The 9,677-nt window shown below is 40.5% G+C and overlaps 1 pseudogene; it reads left to right on the plus strand.

Moving 5' to 3' along the window:
* The first annotated feature begins 799 nt into the window (after positions 1 to 799).
* Positions 800 to 2,071, plus strand: LOC116561572 (annotated as a pseudogene).
* The last annotated feature ends 7,606 nt before the right edge of the window (positions 2,072 to 9,677 follow it).

Consider the following 9,677-nt stretch of genomic DNA (forward strand, 5'->3'; position numbering starts at 1 on the left):
TCTGTTGTGAGCTCCGTAACAGCAGTGCTGATGTGGAAGGTGCCTCGTGTGTGTTGGGTCTGCAGGCCACGTCTCCTCCCACCCCTGAGCTGTGCCGTCCTGCTCGCGGGGACGCCGGTCCCTGCTCCCAGCTCCCGTTCCCTCCCAGCCCAGCTGCAGCCACACCCGGCAGCAGAGCCCGGCCCCTCTGCGGACCCGCGCGGCCTGGTGGCTGCTCAGACCAGGCAGCAACAGCAACTATCGGGCAGCTCTGCTTCCTCTGCTTCCTACTTCCACCCGTCGGTGAGGAGGCGACAGAGCAGCCCCCAGAGGAGCGCCCGGGCCGGGCCTGCTTCCACTGCCCCGGGCCCGCTGTGCTCTCGGCCCGTGGTGGCCACAGATATGCCTTACGGTGTTGGATAGGAACTGTGTCTGCTCATAAGTGCTTGTGTCATCCAGAATGTTTTTTAAAGAAAATTAGCCATAAAACAATAATAAAAGAGAGAAAATTGGTCTTTTCAGTTGGGTGCTGAGTGGTTTTCCAGATCGTGTCTGGTGACTCCTTGGATTATAAAGGAATATGGCGGCCCAGAAGGAATGGAACCCGACGGTGTCATCTAGAGCAAACGGGATGAAATTGTTGATAACTTTGATGATATGAACTTAAAATAGTCTCTTCTTTGGGGCACCTACGCTTATGGTTTTGAGAAGCCTTCAGCTACTCGACAGAGAGCTACTATTTTCTGAATTAAAGATCCTGGAGACTATATAGGAGCCTGCATTGTCTAGCTTGCATTGGTGAACAGATGTTCGAAATGAAATGCAAAACCTGCAGGCTGAAGCACCACATACTGTTGTTGGTACACCAGGGAGAGTGTTTGCTTTGTTAAACAGAAGATATCTTCTCCAAAATGGATCAAAACCTTTGTTTTGGATGAAGCAGATGAAATGTTGAACCAAGGCTTTAAGGATCAAATCTATGAGATTTTCCAAAAATTAAATACAAGTATTCAAGTTGTGTTGCTTTCTGCTACGGTGCCAACTGATAATGTTGGAAGTGACCAAAAAATTCCTGAGAGAGCCAATTCAAATTCTGGTGAAAAAGGAAGAATTTAACCTTGAAGGAATCCATTCTATATTGAGAGAGAGTGATGGAAGTTGGATACACTTTGTGACATGTAGGAGACACTAACCATTACACAGGCTGTTACTTTTCTCAGACAAAGCACACTGTGAACTGGCTGACTGAACTGGCTGGCTGATTGAGAAAATGCATGCCCTGGACCTCACAATTTCTACTCTGGATGGTGACATGGATGAGAAGGAGAGAGATGTGTCATGAGAGAATTTTAATCAGGGCCAACCCGTGTTCTGATCACTACTGACGTCTTGGCTTGTGGGATTGATGTGCAACAAGTGTCTTTGCTTATCAACCATGATCCACCTACCAATTGTGAAAATGACATTTCGCAGAATTGGCGGAGGTAGGTTGATTTAGGAGGAAAGGTGTGGCTATGAACTTTGTTACTGAAGAAGACAGGAGGATTCTTGGTGACATTGAGACTTTCTATAATGCTATAGTGGAGAAAATGCCCATGAATGTGGCTGACCTTATCTAATTCCTGGGATGAGATCGTTTTGGATGCAGTGTTCGGTGTTGCTGAATAGGCAATCACAACGTTCTCTGTGCCTCTTTCTTTGGTAATATTTGAATCTTGTCTCAATGCTCATAATGGACCAGAAATACAGATTTTGATAGCAAAGTGACATTAGTTATGAGCTCTTGTGAGGAAAGTCATTGACTTTATCCTCTGTAGCGTTAGACTGTTGGGGTGGGTATAAAAGATGGGGTCTGGAAAATCTTTCTTTCTTAGAAATTTATTTCATAGTTCTGTAGAAATGGTTATATTCAATGCCCTCAATCACTTAATAATATACTTGTGGACTAAAAGATGTAAGTGCTGTATAAAATCAGCTATGTTAAATGAACATATCTGCCTTTATTGTGTTTGTCATTAGCCTGAATAGAAAGGCCTTTAAAATTGTGTTTGTAGAAAGCATTTGAATACATTTTGTTTGGTCTTGTGTTTTTTGTTTTTTGTTTTGAAACAGTGTCCCGCTCTGCCACCCAGGATGGAGTGCAGTAGCAGGATCTTGGCTCACTGTAGCCTCGACGTCTCTGGCTCAAGGGATTCTTCTGCCTCAGCCTCCCCAGTTGCTGGGACTGCAGGCACTGGCCACCATACATGACTAATTTTTGCATAGTTTGTAGATACAGGGTTTTGCCATGTTCCCCATGCTGGTCTTTAACTCCTGGACTCAAGGAGTCTGCCCACCCAAAATGCTGGGATTACAGGTGTGATTACTGGTGCCCACCCTTTGGTATTGTATTTATTCAATAAAGTATTTAATTAGTGTTTAAAAAAAAGAAAGAAAATTGAATTTACTTGTTTCCTTAAATATCCTTAGGTTAAGATGTTAGATTTCATAAAACATTGAGAGGCCTCTGCCAATTTCAATAAAGACCTGACTTGGAAAAATATATAAACACACACACACACACACACACACACACACACACACACACACATAATTCCTATATAAGTCATATTTTTGTTGCTGTGTTGAGTGGGATGATTCCCCTTTACATTTTTTTTTTTCTTTTTTTGAGACAGAGTCTTGTTGTGTCACCCAGGCTGGAGTACAGTGGCATGATCTTGGCTCACTGCAGCTTTCACTGCCCGGGTTCAATTGATTCTCCTGCTTCAGCCTCCTAAGTGGCTGGGATTACAGGCTCTAGCCACCACACCTCGCTAATTTTTTAATTTTTTTGTAGAGACAGGGTTTTACCATGTTGGCCAGACTGGTCTTGAACTCCTGACCTCAAGTGATCTGCCCGCCTCAGCCTCCCAAAGTGCAGGGATTACAGGCATGATCCACTGTACCCGGCCCCCATTTGCATTTTCTAGCTGAAGAATAATGATATAGGAAAGCTTATTGATTTTTGTAAATATATTTTGTAACTGGTGCATATCTCCTTTTTAACAAGTTAAAGAGGCCTGGACAACATGGTGAGATCCTGCCTCAACAGAAAAATTTACAAATTAGCCAGGCATGGTGGTGTGGCCTGAAGTTCCAGCTACTCAGGAGGCTGAGGCAGAATTGCTTAAGTCTGGGAGGCGGAGGTTGTAGTGAGGCGAGATTGCACCACTGCACTCCAACCTGGGCAACAGAGCTAAACTCCGTCAAAAAAAAAAAAGTACCAGCTCAAGCAACCACTTAAGAATGCTGCCCTCTAATAAATGATATATGATTATACACTCTTATATTAACATAAGCTTTTTAGTAAACTTTATTTGAATATCATTTGCCACATATTGACATTTTTGTCAAGAACAGACCACATATACAATGGTGATACTGTAGAATTACAATGGAGCTGAAAAACTCCTTTTCATTTTATAATTTTTAAATCTTATTTTTTATTATTTTATTTCTTTTACCTAATAACAACTTAAGCAGAAAAATTCCAGTGACGTCTTGATGATCCTGACTCTGTATAGGCCTAGGCTAATGTGTGTATTGTATCTTAGTTTTTAACATAAAAGCTTAAAAAGTAAAAAATAGAAATTTCTTAGAATAAAGATATAAAGAAAAAAAATTTTTGTACAGATGTCCAATATGTTGTGTTTTAAGCGAAGCATTATTATAAAAGAGTCAAAAGTTAAAAAAATTAAATGTTTATAAAGTTAAAAAGCTGGCTGGGTGCAGTGGCTCATGCCTGTAATCACTTGAGGCCAGGAGTTTGAGACCAGTCTGGACAACAAAGCATTTGTCATTGATTATAGAGATCCCATCTTGACAAAGGAATTTTAAAAATTAGCTAGGCCTGGTGGCACATGCCTGTGGTCCCAGCTACTCAGACGGCTGAGGCAGGAGGACCACTCGAGCCCAGGAGTTCAAGGTTGTAGTGAGCTATGATAGCACCACTGCACTCCGGCCTGGGTGATAGAGTGGGATCCTGTCTCCAAAAAGAAAAAAAAACTTATATAAATAAAATTGTTAATTATAAAAACTATAATTAGGCTTTGATAGTCTCAGATAAAGAGAAGCGAGGAGGGCCCAACATGGGTGAATTTCTGCAGTGCTGTGTTCTTAAAACCTGGGTGCACGTCTTCTTCTCTATAATTTCACTATAGTTTGAGACAAGGAAGTGTGATGTTGTCTGAAGGTGGCTTCTGAGTCCATGAGTCCATGCATGTCTTTTTTTTTTTTTTTGAGTCGGAGTTTTGCTTTTGTTGTCCAGGCTGGAGTGCAATGGTGCAATCTCGGTTTATTGCAACCTCCACCTCCTGGGTTCAAGTGATTTTCCTGCCTCAGCTTCCAGAGTAGCTGGGATTACAGGAAGTGTCACCATGCCCAGCAAATTTTGTATTTTCAGTAGAGATGGGGTTTCTCCACGTTGGTCAGGTTGGTCTCAAACTCCAGTCCTCTGGTGATCCACCCACCTTGGCCTCCAAAAGTGCTGGGATTACAGGCGTGAGCCACCACACCCCGCTGAATGTCTTATTTGAGTCTCAAAAAGCTTTAATTTCTCAGTGTGTTGAGAAAAAAACTCAAAAGAAAATTATATGGATTACTCCACAGACTCAAAAGTATTTAACATTTACCTTTTCTTTTAAAGTCTATTTTAAGTTGTGCTAAGGCTTTATTTCAAGGTGTCTCATAAACACTACCTTTCTCCTTAATATTTTCACTTTGTTAGCTACACTAGAATTAACTCAGACCTGTTAGCAATGACACTGTCATGTTTCTTCCATTCTCCTGAAGTTGCCCGTTCTCAGGCAGAGATTGTGACAGTGTTGTGAGGTGATGCCATTTCTGGTTTTGTTTGTTTGTTTGTTTTTCCTTATTTTTTTGTTTTTGTTTGTTTGTTTTGTTTTTTATAAGACAGAGTCTTGCTCTGTCTCCCAGGCTGGAGTGCAGTGGCGCCATCTCGGCTCACTGCAACCTCCACATCCCAGGGTCAAGTGATTCTCTTGCCTTAACCTCCCAAGTAACTGGGAATACAGACATGCACCACCATACCAGGCTAATTTTTGTATTTTTAGTAGAAATGGGGTTTCACCATGTTGGCCAGGCTGGTCTTGAACTCCTGACCTTAAGTGATCCACCTGCCTCAGCCTCCCAAAGTGCTGGGATTACAGGCATGAGCCACTGTGTCCAGCCCATTTCTGGTACCTAAAGCTTTTCTGTTTCTTCCTCTTTCCTCCTAGTCTAACACTTTTAGAAACGTTATCATTTCTTTTCCTTATAATGGAATACTTAACTATAGGTTTTCATTGAATGCCAGATATGTAATAAAAAAAGTTGCATTCTCCTTCTGCTTGGAAATTACAGCCTTTTTCTTTAAGGCAACTTTATCTCACAGGCTTATGTTTATGATCTACAGATCTTTACGACAGTCTCAACTCAGAGTTGCCCTTAAAACAAAATAGGGTCTACCAGTCATGTAAGTTATTTGGCTTCATGTAGACACACAGAAAAGGTTGATTGTACTGAACTCAGGCAGATCCATTTGTTATGCTGAAACTCTGAATCTAGCCAGTGGTATTTCCAACCAAATTCTGTTGAGAATTAGTTCATAACCTTCAGCTTGGTATAATCCTTGTAAAATTTATTTTTTTAAATAAATAAATTGAAGAGAACTTTGGCTTGGAAATTCACACATACATATATGCTGCTAAGGGAGAGAAAGGTACAATGAACTGTGATTTTGTAAAATGTCACATTAAAGAATCATTATTTTATAACTTTAGTGGCTTTAATAAAAGCTGCTAAACAATCAACTCAAGATGGATCAAGGATTTAAATCTAAGACCTGAAACTATAAAAATTCTGGAGGATAAGATCAGAAAAACCCTTCTATACATTGGCTTAGGCAAAGGTTTCATGACCAAGAACCTAAAAGCAAATGCAATAAAAACAAAAATAGATAGCTGGGACTTAATTAAACTAAACAGCTTCTGCACAGCAAAAGGAACAGTCAGCAGAGTAAACAGACAACACACAGAGTGGGAGAAAATCTTCACAATCTATACATCTGACAAAGGACTAATATCTAGAATCTACAATGAACTCAAACAAATTAGCAAGAAAAAAACGAACAATTCCATAAAAAAGTGGGCTAAGGACATGAATAGACAATTATCAAAAGAAGACATAGAAATGGCCAACAAACATATGATAAAATGCTCAACATCACTAATTATCAGGAAAATGTAAATCAAAATCACAATGCAATACCACAATGTGATAACACAATCCTACAAGAGTGGCCATAATAAAAAAATAATAGATGTTGGCTTGGATGTGGTGAACAGGGAACGCTTGTACACTGCTGGTGGGAATATAAACTAGTACAGTCATTATGGAAAACAGTGTGGAGATTCCTCAAAGAACTAAAAGTAGAGCTACCATTTGATCCAGCAATCCCACTACTGAGTATCTACCCAGAGGAAAAGAAGTCATTATATGAAAAAGATATTTGCACACGCATGTTTATAGCAGCACAATTTGCAATTGCAAAATTGTGGAACCAACCCAAATTTCATCAGTCAATGAGTGGATAAAGAAACTGTGGTATATTTCCCAGCACTTTGGGAGGCCAAGGCAGGCAGATCACGAGGTCAAGAGATCAAGACCATCCTGACCAACATGGTGAAACCCCATCTCTACTAAAAAATACACACTTGTAGTCACAGCTACTTGGGAGGCTAAGGCAGAAGAATCACTTGAACCAGGAGGCAGAGGTTGCAGTGAGTCGAGATTGTGCCACTGCACTCTAGCCTGGTGTCACAGCAAGACTCCGTCTGATGAAGCAAAACAAAACAAAACAAAACTGTGGTATATATATACAACGGAATACTACTCAGCCATAAAAAGGAATGAATTAATGGCATTTGCAGCAACCTGGATGAGACTGGAGACTATTATTCTAAGTGAAGTAACTCAGGGATGGAAAACCAAACATCATATGTTCTCACTCATAAGTAGGAGCTAAGCTATGAAGATGCAAAGGCATAAGAATGACACAGTGGAATTTGGGGGCTCAGGGAGAAAGGGTGGAAGGAGGATGAGGGATAAAATACTGCAAACTCGATGCAGTGTATACTGCTCGGGTGATTAAGTGTACCAAAATCTCACAAATCACCACTAAAAAACTTACTCATGTAACCAAACACCACCTGTTTCCCAATAATCTATGAAAATAAAAATTTAAAAAAATAATAATAAAAAATAAAAGCTGCTGAAACCACTCAGCCTCCTTCACAGTAAAAAGCTGCTGCGTGTTGAAGCTGGAGAGGATGTGGAGAAATAGGAACACTTTTACACTGTTGATGGGAGTGTAAACTAGTTCAACTATTGTGGAAGACAGTGTGGTGATTCCTCAAGGACCTAGAAATAGAAATTCCATTTGACCCAGCAATCCCATTACTGGGTGTATATCCAAAGGATTATAAATCACTGTATTATAAAGAAACACACACATGTATGTTCATTGAGGCACTGTTTACAATAGCAAAGACTTGGAACCAACCCAAATGCCCATCAATGATAGACTGGACAAGGAAAATGCGGCACATATACATCATGGAATACTCTGCAGCTATAAAAAAACAATGAGTTCATGTCCTTTGTAGGGACATGGATGAATCTAGGAACCATCATTCTCAGCAAACTGACACAAGAACAGAAAATCAAACACCACATGTTCTCACTCATAGGCGGGTGTTGAACAATGAGAACACATGGACACAGGGAGGGGAGCATCACACACTGGGGTCTCTTGAGGGGGAATACGGGAGGGACAGTGGTGGGTAGGGAGGTTGGGGAGGGATAACATGGGGAGAAATGTCAGATATAGGTGACGGGGGGATGAAGGCAGCATACCACATTGCCATGTATGTACCTATGCAACAATCCTGCATGTTCTGCACATGTACCCCAAAACCTAAAGTGCAATTTTATATATATATATATATATATATATATGTAAACATGCTGTGTTTTTCATGCCCATTTGCAAACTTTGTGCAAACTAAATGTTAACAAGAACCTTAAAGAAAGGTTTCACCTCCAAACCACAAACAGTGCTCTGAAAGTGCAAAAACAGCAAAAAGTCAAACACAAACAAGCCTAAGGCTTTGTGTCACCGGAAGAAACCACAGGTCATAGAAAAACATATTTTCCCTTTCATACTCCCATTACATACTGAAGGGCTGGCATGACAGTGAAGGCATCTGGGCTTAATACAGTCACCATGCAGTGTCAGCCGTCTGCCTGTAGCATGAGGAGGACGCTGAACAGGGATGGAGTGTGCCGCACATCACTATGAGTGTTCTCATGCTGACTTTCCTCTCCGCATCAGCACCAGAACATCCTCCTGTTGGCTTCAGTGGTCTCTGTGTTGTCAAGGAAAATGGCCCAGAGCAACTGTCTACTCACCAGCTTTGCCTGCGTCACACTTAATAAGGCTCTTGATGCATAACAGGTTTATTAGTTTCCAAGCAGGTAGTTTTGATTAGTAAAGGAGGAAAACACTCCATTTATATGATCAAGCAGCCCCTCTTAATCTTTTAGGTACTTCAACAGCAAAATAGGTAGGCATTTACCAAAAAAGCTTTCATAGACACACCGATGTTTATATTTTAGCTGCTCAAGAAAAAGAAATGAACCATGGGACATTTCTATAAACAATAGGCCAGGCATGGTGGCTCATGCCTGTAATCCCAGCAGTTTGGAAGACTGAGGCAGGTAGATTGTCTGAGGTCAGGAGTTCTAGACCAGCCTGGCTAACATGGAAACTCAGTCTCTACTAAAAATACAAAAAATAAACTGGGCGTGGTGGTGCACGCCTGTAATCTCAGCTACTTTGGAGGCTGAGGCATAAGAATCACTTGAACTTCGGAGGTGGAAGTTGCAGTGAGCTGAGATCTTACCATTGCACTCCAACCTGGGTGACAATGTGCGACTCCATCTCAAAAATAAATAAATACATAAATAAATATTTTGTCTTAATAACTTATTTGCAGAAGTCAATGTATCATTCAAGGCAATAACGTTTAGCATTATAGAGTTCAAGATCATATGCAAAGACCTGTACTCAAATTCCCCTCAAGAGAAACACAATATGCCAGTGAGCTCAGTGAAGAATTCATGGAAAAAATACATCTCTAGAAAATGCATTTTTAAAAAATTGTATTCAGTAGATTGCACTGTTTATAATAGCAACAAATTGGATGCCAACCAGTAGGAGACTGGTTAAAATATTGGCACGTATTAAATGCTCACTAAATGCTTATTGAATGAATACATGAATGCTAACAGTTTCCATTGCTTCCAACGCTCCCTTCCTTCCCTCCTATTCTCTAGGCTCCTGTTGATTCTGTGAGCCCGAACAGCTCTCCAATAAATCTTGTCTGTGTTTATGATTGCAACCCAAAGAGGCTGATGGACATATAATATTAATGTGGTAAAAAAACTCACTTTATACCAATTCCATTCTACAGCAAACAATATTATATTTCAGTTCCAGTATAATCATAAAGGTATAGCTTTTGAATTGGTTTGGTTGTTTACTGATATACTGAATCAATTTTCAATTGGTTTGAAAATAAAGAGATCTCATCACTTGT

Source organism: Sapajus apella, unplaced genomic scaffold (assembly GCF_009761245.1).
Source record: "Sapajus apella isolate SASKATOON/1434 unplaced genomic scaffold, GSC_monkey_1.0 scaffold29, whole genome shotgun sequence".
Classification (NCBI taxonomy): domain Eukaryota; kingdom Metazoa; phylum Chordata; class Mammalia; order Primates; family Cebidae; genus Sapajus; species Sapajus apella.